The sequence below is a fragment of the Bos indicus genome, chromosome 27, assembly GCF_029378745.1.
Source record: "Bos indicus isolate NIAB-ARS_2022 breed Sahiwal x Tharparkar chromosome 27, NIAB-ARS_B.indTharparkar_mat_pri_1.0, whole genome shotgun sequence".
NCBI classification, from domain to species: Eukaryota; Metazoa; Chordata; class Mammalia; order Artiodactyla; family Bovidae; genus Bos; species Bos indicus.
In genome coordinates this window covers 18,376,715-18,404,256 of record NC_091786.1, presented here as the reverse complement: position 1 = coordinate 18,404,256, position 27,542 = coordinate 18,376,715, and the positions used below count along the sequence as shown (strand labels likewise).

General features: G+C 35.7%; 1 long non-coding RNA gene across 1 annotated transcript in view; it reads left to right on the top strand.

Annotated features, from left to right (window-relative positions):
• LOC139180234 (uncharacterized) overlaps positions 1-27,542 on the top strand; it is a 338,096-nt gene that overhangs the window by 248,322 nt on the left and 62,232 nt on the right. Inside the window, exon 3 of the long non-coding RNA XR_011564571.1 lies at positions 11,357-11,428. This is a non-coding gene — a long non-coding RNA (uncharacterized lncRNA). The remainder of the gene's footprint in view (positions 1-11,356; positions 11,429-27,542) is intronic.

Here is a 27,542-nt window from a genome sequence, read left to right as displayed (position 1 = left end):
TTTTCTCTGAGAATTGCTAAACTTTTCTCAGGAGGGTCTGTGGTTTGAATTTACATTACTTGCACAATCAAGGAAATCTCAACTATAAAAATTAACCTAAAATTCTGGCAAATAGGTATACCTCCTGTCAAGAGTAAAGGAATATCTCTTTAATGAACATCATTCTCAGGCCAGGCCTTCAAAGTTCATAAGATTTGGTTTGAACAAATAAAATTTGCCAGTTAAAATATAACAAATATACGAGTAATCAGAACCTATTAGATTTATATCACCAAGGACTTTATAGATTGGAATATTGAATGTCAATAAAAATCATTGACATTTATAACTCAATGGAAAAATTAAGTAGTAATTTAGATATACTTTAAAAGAGAATTAGAAAAGTTTTGAGAAAATTATATATGTATATATTTCCACTAAATAATTGATAAATATACCTTAAAGTACACATAAAACATTAAAACACTTGGCCAGACATTTTTTGAGTTCAAGTATAATAAGCAGCAAAGATTTTAAGGGTGCAGATGTTATCATTACTACTACTACTAAGTCACTTCAGTCGTGTCCGACTCTGTGCAACCCCAGAGACGGCAGCCCACCAGGCTCCCCCGTCCCTGGGATTCTCCAGGCAAGAACACTGGAGGGGGTTGCCATTTCCTTCTCCAATGCATGAAAGTGAAAAGTGAAAGTGAAGTCTCTCAGTCGTGTCCGACTCTTAGCGACCCCATGGACTGCAGCCCACCAGGCTCCTCCATCCATGGGATTTTCCAGGCAAGAGTACTGGAGTGGGGTGCCATTGCCTTCTCCGAGATGTTATCATTAATAGGATGTTAACTATAGGTTTAATAAGATGCTTTTCATTTGACCAGGAATTTTCCTTTGCTCCTAGTTTTCTGCATGATATTTAGAAATCAAATATCTAATGATTTTATGAAATGATTTAGCCACATCTTTGAAAAGGATGATATGCATTTTTATTTATTATTTTAGTATGGTGAATACACTGGTCGATCTTTAAATATTTTAAACAATCTTGTTTAAGATCTTGGAATAAACCTCATTTGCCATTGTGCTTTTGTTATTTGTTGAATTCTACTTTTTTAGGTTTTAATGCTTCTGAGTCTATATTCAAGACAGATACTTTTTTATAATTTTCTACCAATTTCTTTATAATTTCTTCTTTATCAGGCTTTGTAATCAGTTGCATGATGACTTTATTACATAAGTTATAAATTGTTCTTCTTTCATTATTTAAGAAAGAATTATAAGATTGGTATTCTGTCTTCATAAAATATATAATGGAGTTTACCAATTAAACCAGTCATAACAATATTTTTTAAATTATGAATTTTATATACACCACTTTTCTATATCTTGTTATGTCCATTTGTGTTTTAAAAGGACTTTTCCATATTATCTAATTTGAATTTATTGACATGAAGTTTCTAGTGTTTGGATGATAGAAAGTGACACCCTTCTTTCATTCCTCATATTAGTAGATTATTTCATTTCTTTTTGGTTGATCACTCTTGCTAAGTATTAATTTTATTAATCCTTTGAAAGCATTAGGTTTTTATTTTAATGACTTTCTCCATTGTCAGTTTTTCTATTTTACCTATTTCCATTTTCATTTTATTGAATCCTTTTTCTTGCCTTCATGTTTAATTTGTTCTTCTTTTGTAACCTTTTAAGATATAAACTTAAATAATTGACTTCTATACATTTCAAAAGAATTACATAGAAAATATCTTTTAATTTCCCTTGTGTGTTTTTCTTTGATCTGGGAAATTTAAAGTTGCTGTTTAATTTTCAAGTATTATGGTATTTTTTAGCTATTTTATTATTTGTGATGTCTATTTTAATACTGCTATATTAAGAGAGTAAGAACATATACTCCTTAATAATTTTGATCCTTTAATGTTTATTAAGGCTTAAATTCCTGGAGAAGGAAATGGCAACCCACTCCAGTATTCTTGCCTGGGAAATACCATGGAGAGAGGAGCCTGGTGGGCTCTATTCCATGGGGTCACAAAGAGTCGGTCATGACTTAACAACTAAACAACAACAAAGGCTGGAGTTATCAACTTGCATGTTCCTTTAAAAAATGTATAACCTGATGTTGTGGTTAATGTTCTTTAAATGTCAAGTAGGCAATTTGGCTGATAGTGCTTTTTGCATCGTCTATATCATCATCATTTCTGTTTCTCTGTGGTTCTATGTTAATCAATGACTAAATGATAAGTATTAAAATTATAAAATGATGGGTATTAAAATTTAAAAATTATAGATATTAAAATCTCTGTTTGTTGATTGGTCTATTCCTTTCCTTAGTTCTGTCAGTTTTGCCTCATATTTTTTTGAAACATTGTTATTGATTGAATTTAAATTATTTATAGCTTCCTGTTTCATTGACTTTTATGATTATGAAATTTTTATCTTTGTTTTTGGATATACTGAATGTCTTGAAGTCTAATCTTTTTCAATAGTGTAGAGTCATACCAGTTTTCTTATGCCTAATGATATCTTGGTCTGTGTTTTCCTTCCCATGTATGTATGTTCCACCTGTCCTTTTCTTTATATTTAAAATATATTTGTTTACACAGCATATTACAAGTTTGAGCTTTTAAAAATAATTAATTGTGTTTAGTATGGCTAGTTCTACTTTTATATGGTGTACTTAGTATATTTTAGTTAATGTTGGTCATTGATAATGTACTGGCTTAAGTCTGCCATCTTAGTATTTGTTTTCTATTTGTCTCACTTCTATTTTTTGTTTAAAGAGATAGGAATATCAGACCACCTGACCTGCCTCCTGAGAAATCTGTATGTAGGTCAAGAAGCAACAGTTAGAACTGGACATGGAACAATAGACTGGTTCCAAATCAGGAAAGGAGTACATCAAGGCTGTATATTGTCACCCTGCTTATACAACTTATATAACTGAACTGAACTGAACTTTTCTGCCTTTATTTGGATGAATGAATTATTTTTTAGTGCTCAGTTTTACCTCTTCTGCTACCTTTTAGTTATAAATCTTTGAGTGTATGTCTGTGTGTGTTGAGCATTATTCTAAAGAATAAGTATGCATGTTATAATAGTATTTCAATAATATCTTATAGTAATAATGGAAAAGATCCATAGTAAGGAAAGAAAGTAGGAAAGTAACAAAATATTATATATATAGTTTTATCACTATTTCTCATCACACACACACAAACACACAGAATCCATTTTTAACACATATATAGGACATACTGAATTTTCCTCTCTATTGCAGATGTGACATAAGTATGATAGGATAAACAGTTTTGAAATTTTAAAAAACAAGAAATTTTAAAGTCTTATTCCAGGCCCCTATTGTATCTTCAATATTCACTTGCTTCCAAGTTTTTAAATTATAAATTTAAGAAGGCAAAGCTTGTACTTTCTATTTATTTCTCTAAATCTTGTTTATAGTGCCTAGTAGCTAAAATTAGGTGAAACTGCTTGGAAAATTATTAATATGTTAAGCACTAACCCTACACAAGCTATTAATGAATAATAATTCATTTTACTCTTTTGGGTAATACAGAATTTGAATGATTGTGATAATCATGGAATCTAAGTGATGAGTACTCTGTGTATCATTTTACTATGCTTTTTCAGTATCACAAATGATCGACATTATATATAAAGTAATATTTGCACCCAACTCAAATCAACTTTAACCCACTAGAGTACTCTTGCCTGGAAAATCCCATGGGCAGAGGAGCCTGGTCGGCTGTAGTCCATGGGGTTGCTAAGAGTCGGACACGACTGAACGACTTCACTTTCACTTTTCACTTTCATGCATTGGAGAAGGAAATGGCAACCCACTCCAGTGTACTTGCCTGGAGAATCCCAGGGACGGGGGAGCCTGATGGGCTGCCATCTAGGGGGTCGCACAGAGTCGGACACGACTGAAGCGCCTTAGCAGCAGCAGCAGCAGCAGCAAATCAACTTTAAAATTAACTTAATAAACAAAACCCACATTTAACAAGAATACTTTAGTTAAGTTTTATATGAACTAAAATGATTCATTTTTGAATTCCTTTAATTATCAATCTCCCCTCAAATATTTAAGTTGTGAATAATTTACTAAGAAAAAAGAAATAGCTATTTAGAAATTCATTTATTGTGTCAAATGAAGCATGCCTACCGTTGAAAGTATAACGTGAAAATAGTCTTTCAATCCTTTCCTTTAATCTCCCTTTAAAAAAATCAGTGATTGTAATTTTGATTTATAAGAATTACTACTCTAAGATCTTTATTTGAGCAATGTTTTTCAATCTTATTATCTTTTAAAAGTTGATGTCTTTTAACATTCACTCTTCCAGTATTAGTGATACCATACATTATCTTATGCAGAGTGAAATGTTTATCTTTAACCTATTTTTTTGCTCACTTACCACATTCTGTAATTTATTAATTAAAAATTAGAAATTACATTTGCTACTTTCAAGAAAATGGTAGCAATCTACAATATAAAATGAAACTAATAGAATGTATACTAATGAATGTCATCTTCAGTGTTGTATAACATATTTATAAATATACTTTCAACAAATCTGTACCATTGTGTTATTAGACAGATGGTGTATATAACAAGCCATGTGCATTATAAAAACATTCATACAGATTCATAACTTCAGCAGGTAATTATCATGAAAGGTAATTTTTATATGGGAAAGTACCATGATGTATGTTTTATTTTACATATATATATATATACATAAAATAAAAATTGACCAGTACATGAAGTAATGTATAAATGATAAGAATGACAAAAGTAGATAAACCTTTTTGTGGCTGTTGTCAGTTTCAAATAATATTTTATCCATGTAAATATAATTTTCACCAAATTAACTAGTAAAACATGAAGTACAAAGAGTGTTCTGATAATACCCTAATATTCCATAAATACAACTTGACAACCTTCCCAGTGAGGAGTCTTGTTATCAAAATGAAGTATATTATTATCATCCTTTATCATATTTTATAACTTATAAAGAGAAGTCAAAGTATTTATAAATAGCCTTGTGTAACTTTGGTTCTATTGAGTGGAGATGATCCAATTTTCCATCTTCTCTGAAAGATCCATTTTAGTTATATAACTAAAGATTTTTTAAGGTTTTGTTTTCATTTTAGTTTTAGTTTTCTTTTTAGTTAAACAAAACTCCCAGTTTTTCCATTTCTTGTTCTTGATTATCAGTATGACAAATCACAAGCGTGGTCTCAGATTTTGTTCTTTAATCTCTGGGAAGATTTAGGAAGGTTTGGAGTGGATTCCCTCAATCCCACATTGAAATATTTGGGATATTTGATCATTCAGTTCAGTTCAGTCGCTCAGTTGTGTCTGACTCTTTGCATCCCCATGGACTGCAGCACACCAGGCTTACCTGTCCATCTGCAACTCCCAGATCCTACTCAAACTCATGTCCATCAAGTGGGTGATGCCATCCAACCATCTCATCCTCTGTCTTCCCCTTCTCCTCCCGCCTTCAGTCTTTTCCAGCATCAGGATCTTTTCCATTGAGTCAGTTCTTTGCATCAGGTGGCCAAAGTATTGGAGTTTCAGCTTCAGCATCAGTCCTTCCAATGAATATTCAGGACTGATATCCTTTACGATGGATTGGTTGGATCTCCTTGCAGTCCAGGAGACTCTGAATAGTCTTCTCCAACACCACAGTTCAAAAGCATCAATTTCTTCAACGCTCAGCTTTCTTTATAGTCCCACTTTCACATCCATACATGACCACTGGAAAAAAAATAGCTTTGACTAGACAGACGTTTGTCGGAAAGGTAGTGTCTCTGCTTTTTAATATGCTGTCTAGTTGGTCATAGCTTTTCTACCAAGTAGCAAGCGTCTTTTAATTTCATGGCTGCAGTCACCACCTGCAGTGATTTTGGAGCCCAAAAAGCAAAGTTTCTCACTGTTACCATTGTTTCCCCATCTATTTATCATGAAATGATGGGGCCAGATGCCATAATCTTCGTTTTTTGAATGTTGAGTTTCAAGCCAGCTTTTTCACTCTCCTCTTTCACTTTCATCAAGAGGTTCTTTAGTTCTTCTTTGCTTTCTGTTATAAGGATGGTGTCATTTGTGTATCTGAGGTTATTGATGTTTTTGATGTAATTTGATCATTAAAGTGAAGTCGCTCAATCGTGTCTGACTCTTTGCGAACCCATGGACAGTAGCCTATCAGGCTCCTCCGTCCATGGGATTTTCCAGGCAAGAGTGCTGGAGTGGATTGCCAATTCCTTCTCCAGGGGATCTTCCATATGTACCTGTGCACTGAAGCAAATAATTAATATGGTGAGAAGTTTCTCCATAACGCTGTCTTCTTTAATGCTGAGGTATTTTTTCAGAGAAAACTATTTCTCTGTATGAGTAGCTCTTCTGCACAGCCAAGTATTCAGTCTTCAAGGAGCCAAGTGGGTCCAGATTAGCTGTGTAAGAGAACAGCTTTTGTTGATGGAGCAAGTTTTCTTTCATATACAAATACTACTGCCCTTGGCAGCTGAATTGCAGACTTCTCTAAAGGCAATGTGACAAGCAGATGCTTCTTAGAGTATTCAGGGAGCCTGGCTTACCCAACAAAAGTATTACCTTGCTAAGAAGAGAACTTGCAAAATGGCAAGTACTCTGTCCACTATATGTGGAAAAGATAGTTTTCTTTCACTGATTCTTTACAATTTCTATCAGCATATCAACAGAAATTAGGTGCAGTGTTCAACAATCTGAGACTTTCTAGTCGATGCAATAAGTATGCAGATAACGCATGTAATACAAATTCTTTGGGTTGATCTGTGGATTACTCTGCAAATACAATTAGCTCAAAGTTGTAAAATAGCTTTGGAAATAAAAGAGTTCATAACATTTGTAATAAATTCTTCATATAATATATTCCATAATTCCTCATGTGTATCCAGAATCTTTGATTTCAATCAGACTTATAGAGGGAGCTGTGGATGCCTGTTTTTCCTGACAGAAATGCCAGCTGTTTATGTAAAGGCTGGGGCAGGGCAATAAAACCCATCTCTAAACTTTACACGAAATATGTAAGCCTAAATATTCAGAAAAGATCAGTCAGCACTTAGGTTTCCTGAACTGCTTTATAAAACCCACAGGAGTGTCTGAGAAGAAAGTGAATTTGAGGGGCCATTGAACACAGACCATTTTCCAATTACAGGCACACCTGTGCTGCATAGCTTTCTGCTGATCTGTTGTGAGCATTTTACAGAGTGGTTTCATAGTCCTTCAAATCCCTCATTCTTCAGTCCAAAATGGTCTGAGGGTGTTGTTGGCAGGCTTGGACTTATCACAGACTTCTCTCTGAGATAATTTGATACCCTACCCACCGTGTAAAATGTTTGGCCTGGTTGAGTCTCAGATGCCACCCATTGACACTCTAATTAACAGCCTCAGTGCATTGGCTTCTGGGGAAAAAAGGAGTTGTTTTCTTTCAGTTAGTGAGAACCAATTGCTGGAAAAACCAATGACTCAGCTCTTTGCGGTGAAACTATTTACATGGGCAAGAAAGGCTGCTGCAGGCTTATAAAAATCTTGCTGCAGATACTGTTTTTTCTTTCCTTATGAAACTGTGGTTCAGGTGGAGTCATGCATCTTCAAACTTTTTTTTTAACATCTATTACTTAAAATAAACATGTGCTTTGCTGCCAGAGGATCTGAACAACAATTACCTTAATTATTTCTGTTTACTCTTGGAGTATCCAAAACCACAGTATGAGAGCTGTTGGGCTTTTAAACACCCCTTTCTATGCAGTTAGTAAACAGTAAAGGATGAATATAAAGTCTATCTGTATTTATGCGGTGGTTTCAAAAAACCCACATTTTTGAATTGCAACTTCAGCATTTTTTAAAAATCCTTCCAACTATATTTTGGATATCTCCTCTGGAGAAAAAATGTTAATGAAATAGCATAGCTTGCTTTTCTAAAGCTTAAACTACATTTTGGAATCTTTTCCAGCATCACTGTTGCTCAAGATTTCCGAGGGAGAATATCCTAGAAGTAGTGAGACACAAGGCAAAAATAATGTCTGAGACTCTTTATAGATGTGATTAGGAAAAGGCACACACTACCCTTCTTATGTTTTGTTGGGCATGTTTGCCTTTATGCTCTTGACTATCACATTAAAGGAAATACTCCAGCGCTGAAGGTGGTGCCTTCTTTTGACTCCCTCAGTTCACTTAGACTCTAATTTTTTTTTTTCTTCAGCAGTATTTTTCACTGTAAAAAAAAAAAAAAGCTAAATTTAATAACCTACCATCAAATATTTTGTTTAAAAAGTCACATTGCAGAAAAAAATAAAGATATCTGTCATAATATGCATAATATTTGTCATAAAATGCAAGGTGCATTTTCTACTAGCAATGGAAACAGTGGTCAGGGAACACCAGTGTACACTTCCCCTTGTGAAATGAAACCCAAAATGGAGTTGGGATTGCTAAGAGGGCTCTCTAAGTAGAGCCAAGAAGACATTAAGACTGTGTTACTCGGGTACTTGTTAGCCGAAAGAGAACCTGACTCTTGAGCTGATGAAGGCATCAAGAATATCTGGCAGGTTCTTGTGGCAGTCTCACTACTCATCAGACCCCTATCTTAAACTTGTGGCCCCTTAAGGACAGATATTTCCTGACTCACATCAGAGTCGATCACAATTCTCATTAGGTATCTGTTGACAACCTCATGGTTTTTTGTCTGTATAAGCAAGCCCCTGACTCTTTCTCGTCCCTGGAATACTCTTTTGAGGTAACCTGAATCTTTGTCTCCTGAATTGAGACACCTTATAAACTCTTCTCTTATTGGCAACCTCCTGCATTATTTGGGGGAGGGAGTTTGGCAGTCTAAGAGATAATTGTTACTTTTAGAATCAGATTAATAACAAGCCTCATATTAACATTGGCTGTACCATTAAAGTTGCTGTGTATCTGAGAATAAAATTCCTTTTTGTGTCTTAGTTCCTCATCTACAACATAGAAATATTACAAAAATATGTGCCTACCTCTGGTAAGGGAATACTGTAAGCCTAGCTCTTTTCACATTGAATCAGTGTCCGTATGTATGAAGGTGTCCTGAAGGTAAATAGACTCTTGGGTACCACTATTAATTCTTACAGCCATTTCAGTGAATATATTGAGGTAGTAATTTATTTGTTGGCCTTTTAGCTGAGGATAGTGGGGGAGTCTAAAGACTTCTCAGGTTATAGCAACAACTTTAGAAATAGCTGTAAATAGTGTTTAGTTCATCACTAGTCAACACTAGGTCTATAAAAGTTGGAGTGATTCTGACTGTATAAATTTCAAGTGTATATTCTATGAAAAGTTTTGAAATTATCAATACTTTTTCCTCTCTCTCTTAGTCATCCTTTTCCCATCAACTTTAAAAGAGGTTGAATAAGAATTAAGTTATTTATAAAACCAGTGGGAATAGGCTTGTTAATAATGTCTAGAGGCACCTTTGTGATAGTGGTAGATTGGATGCTTTGGATTGTACTCCTCATTTCACCTGACATAGCATTCTCTCTCTTGGTTTCTTATGTATTTTTTCTAAGCAATTAAAACTGTACCAATTCTTAATTTAGCTCATTCTACAATTGAATGTATTAAGGTTATATCTGTGTTCTTTACAATGATCGTAATCTTGTAGAAAATGTCTTGCATAAAAGGAATTATTTTGAGTAATACTTGCTAATGAACTTTACTTCATTTTTATTCATGTACAGATGACATTAGATACTCAGAAGGGGGAGGAAACATACTTGTCCTTGTCATATAGCAAAACAAGGACGTTTGGAGATCTAATGCAGGAATATTGTATCTACCTGTCAAGAAAACAGCAACTGAAGTGTTTGTTCCTTCCTGGGGGGTCTTCAGTCAGTGAGGTTCTGTTATAGAAACGGTTGTAGGTAGAAACAGCTAATGGCAAGCCCTATACAGTATCATGTACAAACTCAGAATTCAGGACATTTTGCTGATGACAATAGCTAACACAAGGCACTGTCACTCAAAGTACATTTAGGGACTTCCTTGGAGGTCCAGTGGTTAAGATACACCCTCCCATGCAGGGGTACAGATTTGATCCCTAAGAGGCAAAGTAAAATCCCACATGCCTCCCAGCCCAAAAAACCAAATATAAAACAGGAACAACATTGTAACAAATTCATAAAGGCTTTAAAAATGGTCCACATCAAAAAAATGTTTTAAAGTACATTTAAAGTAATTTCTTTTTTTTCATTTTTTAAAATATGTATTTTAATTAGAGGCTAATTACTTTACAATATTGTATTGGTTTTGCCATACATCAACATGAATCCGCCACGGGTGTACACGTGTTCCCAATCCTGAACCCCTCTCCCACCTCCCTCCCTGTACCATCCCTCTGGGTCATCCCAGTGCACCAGCCCCAAGCATCCTGTATCCTGCATCAAACCTGGACTGGCGATTCATTTCTTATATGATATTATGCATGTTTCAATGCCATTCTCCCAAATCATCCCCCCCTCTACCAAAAATTTAGAGAAGAGCTAACACCTATCCTACTCAAACTCTTCCAGAAAATTGCAGAGTGATTTCTGATGATCCATTGGCAAAATCGCTCTCCAGGAAATATGTGAAGTAATACACCCTTTGTAGGCAGACCTTAAAACCAACACACTGCATTAGCCTCTTGACCAATCACAGAAATAATCTCGCTTTCATTCACAATGGCTTTAAAATAGTGATAGTGTGTTAAAGCATTGCAGCTATTTGAATGCCAGTTTTATAAAAGCCTTACCTGGTCTCTCTTGCTGATGTAGATCTATAATAGACTGAAACTTCCTGGAGTTCAGTTAAGTACTGAATTATCCCAGGGCCAATTTATTAGGACTCTGTTTTTTTTTTTTTAATATTTTTTAATATTTTAATTTTTTATTAATTAATTAATTTATTTATTTATTTTTAGTTTTTTGTTTTTTTTACAGGACTCTGTTTTAAATGCACCACAGGATGCTAGGCTGACTTCAAAAAAATCTTTGATTCTTAGGACACTGGAAAATAGAATCTGGTTATCGCAGGTTTTCTCGCTATTATACCCCAAAGACAAACGCATGTTTATTAAACTTGGGAGATTTTCCTTTCAGACATTTCATAATCAGGTTGGTATCCATAGAGCCTGTGCACATATTTGGTGATAAGACAACACCAGGTTGGCAGGGACCTCTCTAAGGAGATTTTGGTTTGGACAGGAAGGACACGGAGATTCTGTCTGCCATATTGGTCACTGATCATGTTTGTTTGTTTTTTTTAACAGTATTTTACTCTATTGTATTGCAGATGCTGTATCATCATACAAGTGGTTTGAGGGAATGCTGACTTCCAATAAAAGTAATGCTGGTTTTATTAGCGGTATGTACCTAAAATATATTTTAAATTGTTCTACTTTTCTAAGTGTGATTTTGAAGGATCACTGCAGAGATCAAGGGAGGAAAATGGGAGTCATTTCAGAGAGAAGAAGCAGCACAAAGAAAAGTCAAACTTGTTGAGGTTCAATCTGCTATTTGAGAAATGAAATTTTCATTCTACAGTACTAAAATATCACACGATAACATGTAAATTTAAACATTTAGTGATACAAATGGATTCAAAAACACAAACCAAATCATTAGATTCTCACAAGGTATTTGCTAGAAATTTATAAGCATAGAAACCCTGCTATTCATGTGAAACGTGGGGTCAGCTACATTTCTGTGTTTGCTGTAAGTCTGACTTTCTTACAGATTTAATCTAACTGGGTTAACCAAGCAGAGTAGAAAGACTGCTGATGTACACACGACACATGAAAACTGGCATTGTTATGAATGTAAACAGGTGTAAACAGGACTTAAAGTAAATAGGACTAAAGAAGCAGGGATTTTAGTCCCTGCTTCAAATTTTTCAAGTTTTCAATTTTGAAAATATTCTCTCTGTATTGCAAGGTGTAACACAAATGAAAATCTGAAACTGTATGTCAGAAGGAACTAGAATGTGTTTTTTGGAAATACTGTACAGATTTTTGACTAGATCCTAGGGGGAAAAAGCTAGAAAAAGAAATTACTTTTAATATGCAATATAGATAGTTGGAGCCCTGGGATCAAACGATAGGCTCATGATGAATAGATACTTTGGGACAGCTCAGAAGTCCCTTGGCTTTAAAATTCCTTGATACTGTACTTAACCTTTAGAACTTTCCAAAAGCATACTGCACTCAAGTTGCTCCCTTGAAAATTTCCACTTTGAAAACAAAGTCTAGAATTACAGAGAAAATTATGACCCAGTGCCCATGTTCAAAATGTATGTATGTGGCCTCTGAAGAAGGGAGGCCCATGGGAGAGGAGTGCTGACTAGAAGCAGAGGTGAGCTGAGGAGCTGGACTTGAAAATCTACCTCTCTTTCAAGTTGGAGGACATACCTTTTCCATTGAGGAGTATCCATATGATTTTCATTTTGTAATCATTGCCTCATGTTTCCTGTCTGCATATATTCATTTTCTGAATGAAAATTTATATTGCAGAGGTTCTCCTTGATTTAGAATTTTTTTTGCTCAATCAAAATTTGTTCTCCCAGAGAATAGATATTGGGTAAGTTTCACACTTTTGAGAGACACTGTAAATCTCAATTTATGGGCCCTTTGAGCAAGGGACTGATCAAAGGCAATTCATGAAGTAAGACAGCCAAAGAGAGCTTCTGGTCCAAACTTCTTTTTTACAAATTAGAAAGTAGATGTTTAGGTGTTTATTCTAGATCAGTTAGCTTGAGAATTTATAGAACTAGAACTTAAGCCCCTCCTACCACCTGTTTAGTTTCATCCCTTGAAATCAGTTACAGTTTATGTGGATTTCTTTGATATTGCTTAAATTTACAGAAAAATATATAATCAAACCATTACTGATGATCTATCCTAAAGGTAGCATATGTTCATTTTTTTCTTTTTTCAAATCTCAAAGCATATGTTTGACTTTTAAAACCATTACTAAAGGTCCATAAATTAGACAAATCTCAATTCTTATTTACCCCAGACTATGTAGTGTATTGTGACTCCAAATTGGGGACATACAATTAAAGGTAAAATTTTGTGTTTCAAGAGATTTTTCAGGTGCTAAAGCGCATGGAATGTAAAAGTTATTTAAAAAACGAATGATAGGAAGCCACTCGTGTCCATCAAGAAATGAATGGACTAAAAAATACAATATATATTCATGCAACTTAATATTTTTCAGTCTTAAAAAGGGAGGAAATTCTGATATTATGCTACAACATGGATTGTTGTACATTGAGACTGTTGTGCTAAGTGAAGTAAGCCAGTCACAAAAAGACAAATACTGTATGATCTCACTCATAGGAAGTTTACTGGGTAGTGAAATTCATAGAGACAGAAAGTAGAATGGTAGTTCCAGGGGCTGGAGAAGGGAGAAATGGAGAGTCTTGGTTTTGCAAGATGAAAGCATTCTGGAGATTGATTGTACAGCAGTATGCGTGTGCTTACCACCACTGAACTGTACATGTTAAAACGGTTAAGATGGTAGATTTATGTTTTGTGCATTTTACCACAATTAATAATTTAAAAAACAAATAAACATAAAAACAAGAAACATTAGATAAAACTAAACAAAATAATCCTAAAGGAAAACTCAAGTCTGATGGTGAGAAAAAAACTAAAGTACACTTTTTTTTTTTTATTTTGCTTGATGTGGTTTTCAAAGAAGAGATAGTTAGCAAGCCTGCCCATTGAAAGAAAATAGAGAAACTGGAGCTAATGGCACGGTGATATCTATTTATTGATTTTATTCACTTATACGTTTGTTTATGATTAAGAAATTGTTGCCATTTGAATGTGTAAAGAGTCAACATAGTCCACAGGTTAAAGTCCAAAGTCTACTCTGACTGTTTGAATCCTAGCTCAGCTATTTAGTGATCACTACCCTTGGACATGTTACCTAATCTCACAGTGCTTAGATTTCTCATAATAATATGGGGGTAATTATATTGCTTGTCCCAGAGAGTTGTTGCAAGGACTAAAAAAAATTAAATATCTACTGTCAAGGCTATGGTTTTTCCAGTGGTCATGTATGGATGTGAGAGTTGGACTATGAAGAAATCTGAGCACAGAATTGATGATTTTGAACTGTGCTGTTGGAGAAGACTCTTGAGAGTCCCTTGGACTGCAAGGAGATCCAACCAGTCCATCCTAAAGGAGATCAGTCCTGGTTGTTCATTGGAAGGACTGATGTTGAAGTTCCAATACTTCGGCCACCTGATGCAAATACCTGGCTCATCTGAAAAGACCCTGATGCCAGGAAAGATTGAGGGCAGGAGGAGAAGGGGACAATAGAGGATGAGATGGTTGGATGGCATCACCAACTCAATGGACATGGGTTTGGGTGGACTCTGGGAGTTGGTGATGGACAGGGAGGCCTGGCGTGCTGCAGTTCATGCAGTCGCAAAGAGGTGGACACGACTGGGTGACTGAACTGAACTGAACTGCACATAGGAGCATTTAAAATCTGATACTTGATAAAAATCATACAGTACATGCTATATTTAAAAAAATAAAATAGATACAAATTTAGAAAATAGTTACAAGTTAATATAGTACTCAATCTTTTGTGAATTATTAGTAGACATAATGATCAAAATAATGCTTTTGTTCATTTTGTCATCTAAAATCTCTCTCCTGTCAGAAAATTTCAACAGATCATTACAATGTTTTTGCATTTTCTTTTTTTTTTTTTTTTAATAATTACACTACTATACAATGTTTAACACTGAAAGAAAGAGAAGAAAGAAGTAGGGAATTCACATTTATTATCAGAAATACTGGGCTGATGAACAACAATTACATTTTATTGTTAGGTATCAAATGCTGGAATCACAGTGATGATTGAATGATTCGTTGGTTAGTTGTGCTCATGTTTGGTTTTGTTTTTCATGCCTTAGAATCAAATACCAGCAAGTGGTTCAGATTCAGTAGTGATGATACTATGTCATTAAAATGATTCAAGTAACATGAATAGGAATATTGCATGTCACATTTAAGATGAGTTCACTGTTAAGAGTGGGCAGTGTATTTTGAATAATGTATTACAGATGTGCCTTCAGCAGTATGTAAGAAATTAGAACACAATCATTAGTCAAATTTAATAGGATCACTTGTATAATTAATATTAGTACAAAGAACATATAATAGCAAGATGAAAAATTTCCTAAGAAATGCATCTGAAACTTCTTTTACATATGACCAAGTAAATGTTGGGGAAGCTATAGTAAAATCCTTGAGATAGAGGCTAATCCATATCAAGCAATGAATCAGTCTTTCAGGGGAGTTTATCATTAAAACCTTGGAATTAAACATATGTTGAGACCATTATTACATTCATAATGTTAAAACTTTAACTATTTCAAAATTTAATTCTTCACATTAGACTTGTACCTCAAAGTAAGGATCATAAAATATTACAGACTGCTGAATTCATCCTTCAGCAGTGATCTCTAATTTTCAACCAAAACAAAACCCCACCAGCAAAAACCAAAACCCAATGTAAATGAGGCTAGATTTAAATTATTTTTAGTAATATAAAATGCTTTAGAAAATATATTACTACATTCCAGTTGTTAAAGTCCCTATTAAAAATTGATATCTCTCCAAACTTTACAAATCTCCAAATGGTGAGTCCATGAAATCTTAGAAGGCTGCTGCTGCTGCTAAGTCACTTCAGTCGTGTCTGACTCTGTGCGACCCCATAGACGGCCGCCTACCAGGCTCCCCCGTCCCTGGGATTCTCCAGGCAAGAACACTGAAGTGGGTTGCCGTTTCCTTCTCCAATGCATGAAAGTGAAAAATGAAAGTGAAGTCACTCAGTCGTTTCTGACTCTTAGCGACCCCATGGTCTGCAGCCTACCAGCCTCCTCAGTCCATGGGATTCTCCAGGCAAGAGTACTGGAGTGGGGTGCCATTGCCTTCTCCGCTTAGAAGGCTAGGATCATATTTATAGTAATAGAGAACCTAATTGAAAGAAGAATGGCAGCCTTAATTGGTTTTCATTCATTCAGTTCAGTTCAGTTGCTCAGTCATGTCCAACTCTTTGCAACCCCATGAATTGCAGCATGCCAGGCCTCCATGTCAATCACCAACTCCCAGAGTTCACCCAAACTCATGTCCATCGAGTCGGTGATGGATCCAGCCATCCTCATCCTCTGTCGTCCCCTTCTCCTCCTGCCCCCAATCCCTCCCAGCATCAGAGTCTTTTCCAATGAGTCAACTCTTTGCATGAGGTGGCCAAAATATTGGAGTTTCAGCTTTAGCATCGGTCCTTCCAAAGAATACCCAGGACCGATCTCCTTTAGAATGGACTGGTTGGATCTCCTTGCAGCCCAAGGGACTCTCAAGAGTCTTCTCCAACACCACAGTTCAAAAGCATTAATTCTTCAGTGCTTAGCTTTCTTCATAGTCCAACTCTCACATCTATACATGACCACTGGAAAAACCATAGCCTTGACTAGATGGACCTTTGTTGGCAAAGTAATGTCTCTGCTTTTTAATATGCTATCTAGGTTGGTCATAACTTTCCTTCCAAGGAATAAGCATCTTTTAATTTCATGGCTGCAATCATTACAGATATATAGAATTGATTGTTATTTACAAGTCAAGGGGAATGAGTTTGAGAAACACATAAAGTAACCTGGCTCCTATTGACTACAGGAAGGAACCAATCGTAGTATGATATCTTCATAAATCCTTATAAATCTTCATATAACATCTTCATGTAACTCAGTGGTTAAATTCATAAGGAAAATACATTGAAATTGCCCAGCTCTATTCTTGTCTAGTTTTCTGGGTGTAGCTGGCTCATTCAGAGATGGGTAAGTTGTGAACATGTGGAATAGCTTGGGCAAACCTTCCTGATCGGACTTCTGCTGTCAAGAGGAGTTTGTGTTGTTGAGTACGTCCTGCTGGTGAGATAGGGAGCTCTCACACTATCAGGTGATACCTAAAGGGAACTTTTGACTTTTTTGTTCCAAAGCTTTCTAGTATAGAGCATGACAACCAATGAGGATGATTTAGCCCAGTCTCCCAACTCCCAATGTGCACTGCACATCGTCACCAAGCCAGTCTGGAAACCCTGCTTCAGTCTTGTCATTCTTTTGCTGAAAGACTTCAGTGGTTCATCATTTATAATAGGTTTCCTTGGCAGTGTAGTTGAGGCCCTGCTAACTAACCTATTTAATAAGCTTGTCTCTTGCTATCCATCTATTAAAAGCCTTCATTTCAACTAATCATTTACCAGCCTTCAAATGTAATTATGTATTTTCTTTGCCCATATTTCTTAAATACCATGAATTTGGCCCATTTTTTAATCCAAAAAATACTTTAATTATCTTTCAAGATGAATCAAGCCTGTATTTCTCCATGAGAAACAGAATCTACAGTGAATTTCATTCCCTTTTTAATTCCTGAAGCTTTTATTGTTCATTTTCACTTAGCTTATTCATCCCTGTACTGGTAACACTGTGTTTAATTTCCCCATTCTTCTTACTCATTTCAGCAATTTAATAGATATATGCCCACTTTTCCTTAGTTTTCCTTACACACATATATGTATAATTTATATAATATATATATATATGTGTATATATAGGTACTACATGTATATTCCTGCATGTAGTACCTATTACAATGTGTTTCCTTCATTAGACACTTAACAAATATGTGCTGATTGATCTATAAATATGTCATAAACCTACAAAAGATAATTTTGGGCAATGAAGAATTGGTTTATCTGGAGGAGGCAAAAAATCATAGGTCTAAACCAACTCTTTCCTCTAGCAACCAGTAATGCTGAAAGAATGGTAACCAAGCTAGGTAACCCAATGAATAGACTCAACACATGCTTAGGACACCATTACACAAAACTAGATAATTTTTGAAAGACTATCTATATCCAAACTCAAAGCACATCAAATTAGTCACCATGAGGAAAATCAGAACTCGGATGGCTTTCTCTTAATTTATGATTTAACATTATTTTTACCTTGGATCGCTATGGTGGCAGAAAAGTGAAGGAGTGATAATCAATATTTTAGTTCAGTCACTCAGTCATGTCTGACCCTTTGCGACCCCATGGACTGCAGCATGCCAGGCTTCCCTGTCCATCACCAACTGCCGGATCCTACTCAAACTCATGTCCATCAAGTGGGTGATGCCATCCAACCATCTCATCCTCTGTCTCCCCTTCTCCTCCCACCTTCAATCTTTCCCAGCATCAGGGTCTTTTCCAATGAGTCAGTTCTTCGCATCAGGTGGCCAAAGTATTGGAGTTTCAGCTTCAGCATAAGTCCTTCCAATGAATATTCAGGACTGATTTCCTTTAGGATGTACTGGTTGGATCTCCTTGTAGTCCAAGGGACTCTGAAGAGTCTTCTCCAACATCACAGTTCACAAGCATCAATTCTTCGGCACTGAGCTTTCCTTATAGTCCAGTTCTCACATCTATACATGACTACTGGTAAAACCATAGCTTTGACTAGATGGACGATTATTGGTAAAGTAATGTCTCTGCTTTTTATTGTCTAGGTTGGTCATAGCTTTTCTTCCAAGGAACAAGCGTCTTTTACTTTCATGGCTGCAGTCACCATCTGCAGTGATTTTGGAGCCCTCCAAAAATAAAAGTCTCTCAGTGTTTCCGTTGTTTCCCCATCTATTTAACTATGAAGTGATGAGACCAGATGCTATGATCTTAGTTTTCTGAATGTTGAGTTTTAAGCCAATTTTTTCACTCTCCTTCACTTTCATCAAGAGGCTCTTTAGCTTTCTTCACTTTCTGCCATAAGGGTTGTGTCATCTGAGGTATCTGTATCTGAGGTTATTTGTATTTCTCCCAGCAGCCTTGATTCTAGCTTGTGCTTCATCCAGCCTGTGGTGTTGGATGATATACTCTGCATATAAGTTAAATAAGCAGGGGGACAACATACAGCCTTGATGTACTCCTTTCCCGACTTGGAACCTGTGTATTCCATGTCTAGTTCTAAGTGTTGCTTCCTGACCTGCATACAGATTTCTCAGGAGGCAGGTCAGGTGGTCTGGTATTCCCATCTCTTGAAGAATTTTCCAGTTTTGATCCACACAATCAAAACTTTTGGCATAGTCAGTAAAGCAGAAGTAGATGTTTTTCTGGAACTCTCTTGCTTTTTTGGTGATCCAACAAATGTTGACAATTTGATCTCTGGTTCCTCTGCCTTTTCTAAATCCAGCTTAAACATCTGGAAGTTTGCGGTTTACATACTGTTGAAGCCTGGCTTGAAGAATTTTGAGCACTACTTTGCTGCAATATTACTATGCTAAAGCATTACTATGCTAAAATACATAACCCGACCCCAAATCTGGAGAGGAGACAGTAGACTTTTATGTCTCTACATCCTTTGCTGTAGGATGTAGAGACATCCTTTGTTGTTTTTGATGTGACAACAACATCCTTTTTTAAATAATATGAACAGTCACAGAACTAGTATATATATTCCTTTTCAGTAAATTTCCAAATAGAGAGAATGGAAGTAGCCCAACTGTAAACTTAGTGATTGATGGGTGTTTCTCAGTGTTATGTGTGTTTGGCAGGAATATACTGTATCAGGAAAATTACTTGATCTTGTCACTAGCTCTGACGGAAAGAAAGAAATGAAAAGGAGAGAGGAAAAGCAAAAATAAGGAAAATCTTAAAAAGGAAGAAAAGAAGGAAACATGAAAGAAATCATAAAACAGATATATTATCTCTGTTTCAATATGAAACAAATTAATCATGTTAAAATTAAAATATAAACTCTATATTTATAGACATCAGGAGCTATAAGGAAAGACACTATTAGGAAATATTACAATAAGGGGAAAGGTATTAGAAATAAACTTTTAAAATATTATTTTTAATATCTCCTATTTACCCCTTGAATTTTTATAGCTGAATGGTAGCATTTGAGTCAAGTGTAGAGAAATTGGATCTGGTACTCTGCAATCATCACCTGCCTCTGGGCAGAGGATTCAGTGGATAGTAGAATAAAGCTGCAGATTGTCTTCAGATTCTCAAATATTCAGTAGGGTAGCTTCTGAAAATTGTAACACCTATTTATGCTTTTCTTAAAAAGAATACTGGATGGTAGCTGTGAATGTTTCATTCGTAGAGAAAACAGGTAAATTAGGGAACCAAAATTGTTGTGCCAAATCTTGGATAGAAGTTCTGAGCTGGAAAGTAGAATTTGTAGAAGCTAGTCTGAAGAACTCAGTGGTCACCCAGGATATTCCCATCATCCCCACCCCTTCAGCCTTGCAAATCACCATGTGTATGCAGAGAGCACATAGTCCTCTGCTTTTTCCTCCATTTGGGTACACACTTTGTGTATTGTATTTGGGAATATTATGCTTTCAGATGGCCCCCAGATGGGGAATACTTACTCATATTGTGGCAGATAGACCTCTGAAAATCACTGGTGTGAAACAAATATTTTGAGAGACTACCTCCACCTCCAATCCAGGCCTGTGTTCCCCACTTTCATCTGTTATTCTGAGATTCTGGATTTTGAGAGAGCTTATCTGGCTTCCCAAGACTGCCTCAGGCACCTTCTTATCTATTACATTAGCAATAATCAATTCCAGTCTTGAATATAGGGAAGGCACCTTCTCAGGCTGGGTGATGCTAACTAGTGTTCAGGAATCTATACTTTTTTCTGGATGCTGTGCTATCAAATTGGAAGAAGTGTGACTAAGGGCAATAGGAAAATACACAGAGCAGCTTTGCAATCCAAAGTCTAACTTCCATGCTAAGTTCTGGAGCATGGTATTTATAAGCCTAGGGGCGTGTCTGTATTGATAGTTCTATGAAACAGTACTCCTGCGCTGTATTTTATCCTGAGTCATTTCATTCTCTCAGGAAGAGTGTACTGACCCTGCTTTACACATGAGCTTAAATGCAAGCCAGTGAAATACATTGAGTGATCTGAGAGTGGAAAAGTTCTTGAAGTCTTTGTGCTAATGGAATTTGTTTAGTTGATGAGAAATGTGAAAATATATATATATTTTTTTCAAAGGTTGAATGATGCATGACTCTGTACCTAATCAACAATAATTGCTATACTAAGCTAATTTCAGATAATATTCCAAAAAGTTAAAGTACACATTTAAGAATCATTAGATTAAAAATTACCTCTTTATTTGCTGAAAATATAGATATTTTCTTATATACTTGCTTTCTAAGCTCTTAGAAATAAAACTACATCATAAGTGGAAAATGTTATTACAAGAAATGTATTTCAATCTTAGGTTAGGTCTTTCTCCATTATTCCATTTAATTTTACAGTGCAATATATTTTTTGTGAGAAAATTCTAATATAATGGAATAAACCTGGCAGGATATATATTTTTTTCAAATGAGAACACTGCCCAGTATGCTTATTGTTTGAATGATGACTTTTGAAGTGTAGATACCGTATGATTATTTCTAAATATATCGATCACTCTTTCAGTATGTAACTTTAATTCCTTTATGTGCAATGAAACTTTATATGTAGTCCTTAATTGCCTAACATAATATAGGTACAATTCAGATATTCACAGTGTTTATTAGCAATAGATTGTGTAATAAAAGTGAAAGTGTTAGCTGCTCAGTCATGTCCGAATCTTTGTGGCTGCATGGACTGTAGCTCATGAAAATTCAGGCATTCACAGTGTTTATGAGCAATAGGTTGCTATTTTTATGAAAATGGTTGATATAACTAAGGGTAGGACATTTACCTTTCCTTCTCAGCAACATTTTGTCTGTGACATGTGAAACGATATTCTAATAATTAGCACTGACCAGTTAAGAAAGTCTTTTAAATAAACCATATTTTAAAGGAGTAAATACATTAGCTGAAAACGATAGCATGACCAGTGTGCAGTGTTGTATGGACATGCCTATCCAACGTGTTCAGTGCCAGGAAAATGTTTTAAGGCCCAGGATAAAGATAAAAACACATGGCAGTAAGTGCCTATACCAAATAAGAGTTTTATCCTTCTGTCATAAAATACATCACCTCTATTTTCAGCTGGGCCTTAATAACCCTTGGCAATCATTCAGTCTGTCTCTAATTGCCTCAATTTTTCCATTTTCCAAAATTGATTCTTGTCTTTTTCCTTTTCCTCCCTGGATCTTCCTACTTATTTTATGGAGAAAATAAGAGTCCAGTAGACAAAGACTTTTCAACTTCTTGAAAGTCTTTATAAAATTAATGAGCTTCCTTCTTCTTTTCCTTTTTTTCTAATTTAGTAGAAGTGTTATCTCTTTTTTGGCCCAAATCTAATCCATCTTTCACCTTAAAACTTTGTGCATTCATCACTCTTTCTTGGCTTTATCGTCACCTCTTTCACTACAGGTTCCTCATTCTCTAAACCATAGAACGTACTCATGTCTCTTACATTTAACATCTCTCCCCTCCCTTAATTTCACCCTAAATAACACCTTCATCGATTCCCTTCTTTCTACTAAACTACTTGTACAAGAGTGTCTGATACTCTGCATTCAGTTGGGTATATCTTTCCCTTTCTCCCTGCTTTGACTTCTCTTCTTTGCTCAGCTATTTGTAAGTCCTCCTCAGACAACCATGTTGCCTTCTTGTATTTCTTTTTCTTTGGAGTGGTTTGGTCACTGCCTTCTGTACAATGTTATGAACCTCTGTCCATAGTTCTTCGGGCACTCTGTCTACCAGACCTAATCCTTTGAATCTATTTGTCACTTCTGTTGTATAATCATAAGGGATTTGATTTAGGTCATACCTGAAAGGTCTAGTGGTTTTTCCCTACTTTCTTCAATTAAAGTCTGAATTTTGCAATAAGGAGCTGTTGATCTGAGCCCCAGTCAGCTCCAGGTCTTGCTTTTGCTGACTGTGTAGAGCTTCTCCATCTTCAGCTGCAAAAAATGTAATCAGTCTGATTTCAATATTGACCATCTGGTGATGTCTGTGTGTAGACTCGTCTCTTAGGTTGTTGGAAAAGGGTACTTGCTATAACCAGCATGTTTTCTTGACAAAATTCTATTAGTCTTTGCCCTGCCTCATTTTGTACTCCAAAGTCAAACTTGTCTGTTATTCTGGGTAACTTTTGACTTCCTACTTTTGCATTCCAATCCCCTGTGGTGATACGGACATCTTTTTGGTGTTAGTTCTAGAAAATGTTGCAGGTCTTCATAGAACCAGTTAGCTTCAGCTTCTTTGGCGTCAGTGGTTAGGGCATAGACTTGGATTACTGTGGTGTTGAATGGTTTGCCTTGGAAACTAACCTTCAGATGTTTATATATGATCTTCTCTTGACCATCTGTCCAGTACATCTTGCGCCATTCCCCTTGTGAAATTATTCAGTGGGTACGTGCCTTACCATTTGCAATTCTCAGAAAGTTGCACGATCTCTTGTATTAGGGCCTTTGTATCCAAGATGGCCTGTGTATGACACGGATTTGCCATCCTCATCTGGCCACTCCTAGTCATCCTACAAGACTCAGAGCAGAAGATTCTAAAGATCATCACAAAATAGGCTGAAAAATAGCAGAAGGTTTTAAATGTTGCCAAGAGTAGGTGGGGAATATTAAGATAGAATTCAAAGCCAAAGTAATTAAAGTTAGTATATTTCTTACCCATAAATAAACAGATCAGGAAAAATAGATCCAAAAAATCTTAGGAACACAAAGAGGTATCTTTATTTTATGTAAATCTGGCATTTCAAAACAGGGGTAGAAGGAAGATATAAAAAAAATATTGCTGGAACAATTTTTTCAGTTAACAGAGCAAACTTGACTGGCCTGTTTCATCATAAACCCCAACAAAAATGTAGACAGAAAAAAGATCAAACCTAAAATTACAAAGTAATAAACATTTACTCTAAATGAATAAAAAATATTTAGAATGTGGGTAGGGGAATAGTATGGCTTATTAAAATATAAAACTAAAAGCAGAAATTATAGTTAAAGTGATGAAAATGACTACAGAAGAAGTCCTAGTAGTCAAAACATTATTAACCAAATGAAGCCCTCAAGAAACCATGAGAGTCAGCTTTAACATTTTCTAGTCCATGGGATTCTCCAGGCAAGAATACTCAAGTGAGTTGCCATGGGAAGATTCCAGGGAATCTTCCCGATCAAATGTGGGGCCTCCTGTGTTGTGGGTGGATTCTTTACCACTGAGCCACTGGGAAGCCCTTTCTAGGCCCACAGAGTCCAAAACTAACTTACAATGTTCCCATGTATAGGGTGATTTTATTTTATCCTACTTATATCTTGGTTTATTTTAACAAATTCTTATAGAATAATGTTATTAGTCATTGTTCAAAACAGTTCATAAACCTCCTCCTCCTATTTGAAGATTAAAAAATGTTGAGAAATATGATATTAATAGTCATGGTATTCTAAATTTAGGAAAACATAATGTATTAAGGTATATCAAGTTTAGGGAAAGGGGGAAAAAAACGAAAAACAAGTCAATTTTCTTTATCCCTCGAGAGAAACAATTACTCATTATGACCAGAAAAGCTGTTTTTATTTTTCAGTTTATTTGAACAAGATATAAACAGTATGTTTATAGACCAGGCATTGGGTCAAGGAAATAGTGCATGTAGATATTGGAAATAAATTTTTTTTTTATAAAAGAATTTTTTAAATAGAAAAGGTCCTTAATGTTGGTACAGTCTGCTTTTTGAATAAGTCACACTTTAATAAGTTACAACATCATTATTATTACAATTCCATATATCAGCTAAGACATGGCCATTTTTTATTATTGTATATTGGTTCAGCCTGGCGATAAGAAATACAGTCAGTGGCATTATCTATCACTGGGTTTGCATTCAATAGTAATATTAAAATATTATACTGTGCTTATATAACTATGCAGAAATTTTAAAATATTGTTGCTGGGGAAAAAGCCAAGGTATCACAAACTTCATAAAATTGAGAGGAGTTGTAAATCAGCAGATATGCTGAGAACAGAGAATCTTTAGCCTTAATGAGTTGCTTATTGGCGTGAAGCCAGGTGAGTCTACATTCAATTAGGAGACAAAAGAACAAAATTAAAACTATTGATGAAAGCTAAGCAATAAACCATCTATTCTGTGTCTAAAGGAAATGAGTAATTAGGGCTTAGGTACTATGTAGCTCCCCAGAAATTAAACCCTGACTTTCACATATTTTAATTGAGTTTGTAGTTCTGAAATGCACATTTTAAATTGAGCATTTATTGAAAGATAACATAAGGTAAAGTTTGCAAGTCATAAGTGTATATAGATGAATGAATTATTTTATTGAACACACCTGTGTAATCCACACCCAAGGCAAGAAATGGAACATGACCAGCACCCCCAAAACCTCCTTTAATTCTCCTCACCTTTCTCTTCCCACAACATATCCACTAGCATGGACTATTTTTGCCTATTTTTAATTTTATGTGTCTTATTCCTCCTTCCTTTCTTCCTTCCTCCCTTCTGTTTTCCTCTTTTTTTTTTTTTTGGTAGTTGATTCCTTGCATGTATGTAAGATTTACATCATGTATGTAAGATTTACCCATATTGTTATGTTAGAGAACTTTATTCATTTTCATTACTGTATATACTGTCCATATACTAAAATTTATCTAGTCTAATTAAGAAAAATTTCATTGTTTCCAGTTACATAGAATGCTGCCAACTAAAGGCAATGCTGCACATATCTTTGAGCTCATATATACACATGTATGTTGAACATATGTAGGGATGGGACTCCAGGGCCATAAGGTACGCATATTTAAACATTAGTTGATATCAGCCAAACAGTTTTCTAATGTAGAGTTTTAAATTTATATTTGCATCCTTACCTCATATTTTTACCAACACTTGGTTTGAATGCTTTTTACTTTAAATCATTCTGGTGGGTGTGTAGAGGTACTTATTTTGGTTTTAATTTACACTTCTGAAATGACTGATGGTCTTGAGCAGTTTTTTATTTGTATTCATATGTATTGTGGACATTCTCATTGGGAAATGACTGTTTAAACCTGCGTTCTTTCTCTTACTGAATTGTGGGAGTTGTTTTCATGTCTGAATACAGCCTTCTTGGAAGGTATATGTGTGAAATATCTTCTCCAAGTCTGTGGCTGGCCTTCTTCTCAGTTCTTGCTCTCAGGCTTGTAAAGAACAGTGCCTTGTTAAGTTGCGTCTTTTCTCAGGGATGCTTTCAACAGAATGCGTGTTTTGGTATTCAGATATTCTTCAGTGTAATGAAGTTGAAATACTTGAATAGTTTTGATTCTTCCCAGTCAGAAAGTTTTTTGTCACATACAGTAATCTGCAATCAATAGGGATCTGAGTTTTCTCTGTGTTATAATGCAGAAGGCATTCCCTGTTGTTTTTTTAATAAGTGTATCCAATTGATGTAGAGCCATTTATTGAAATTGTCTTCCTATTTCTACTGCTCTGTAATTCCACTTTTGTCATGTATTTAATGCCTGCTTATATGCAGGTTTATTTCTAAATTTGCTCTTCTGATTCAGTACTCCACTCACTTCTCCAACCTATTTTAATAGGATAATTTTGTTACAAATCTTACTGTTAGCTAGGGTAAGTCGTCTCTTTTTTCTTCAAAATTGCCTTGGCTAGTCTTGATTTCCTAAAAACTTCAGAACTATCTTGTCTTATTTTTACAAGAAATCCTTTAAATTTTGACTGACATTTTACTGAATTTACGACTTGTATCTGGGAGAATTGATAATTGGTCCCCAAGATTCTTAATGGCAGTGGCATTATTTCTGTGAGTAGAATCTTGTCAGATCTAAGCAGCTCATTAATTGCTGTGCTACATCCTTATTACAGATAAGGCTAGCACACCTTTCAGAAAGATAGCTACAAATTTATGGCCTTAATGTTGAGTATTTACTGATACATGAAATATTCCCTGTTCTAGAGCATTCTCTAGACTGAGGAACAACTCTAGGACTGGAGAACTCTAAGAACTCTAGGACTGGGCAAACAACTCACTGCTGAACAACTGTCTACAGGAGAATGTTGAATCCCATCAAAAAAAAATACACCTCACATCCAAGGTCAAAGAAGAAGCCCAAGCAATGTGGTAGGAGGGGCGAAATCATGGTTAGAATCAAACCCCATACCCGCCAGAGATGCTCGGAGGGCTCAAACAAAACCTTCTGCGACTTCACAGAGACTGAGCCAGACCTGCCTTTGAGTATTTGAGTGTCTCCTATGGAGGTATGGGTTGCAGTGGCCTGCTACAGGGACAGGGGCTCTGGGTGCAGAAGACCTGGGTACGGCATATGCCCTCTTGGAGGAGGTTGCAATTAACCCCACGTACAGCCGCCAGAACTTACACAGGACTGGGGAAACAGATTCTTGGAGGGTACACACAAAGCCTTGTGCATGCCAGGACCCAAAGGAAAGGAGCAGTGACCCAGAAGAGACTGACTCAGACTTGCACATAGGTGTGCAGGAGTCTCC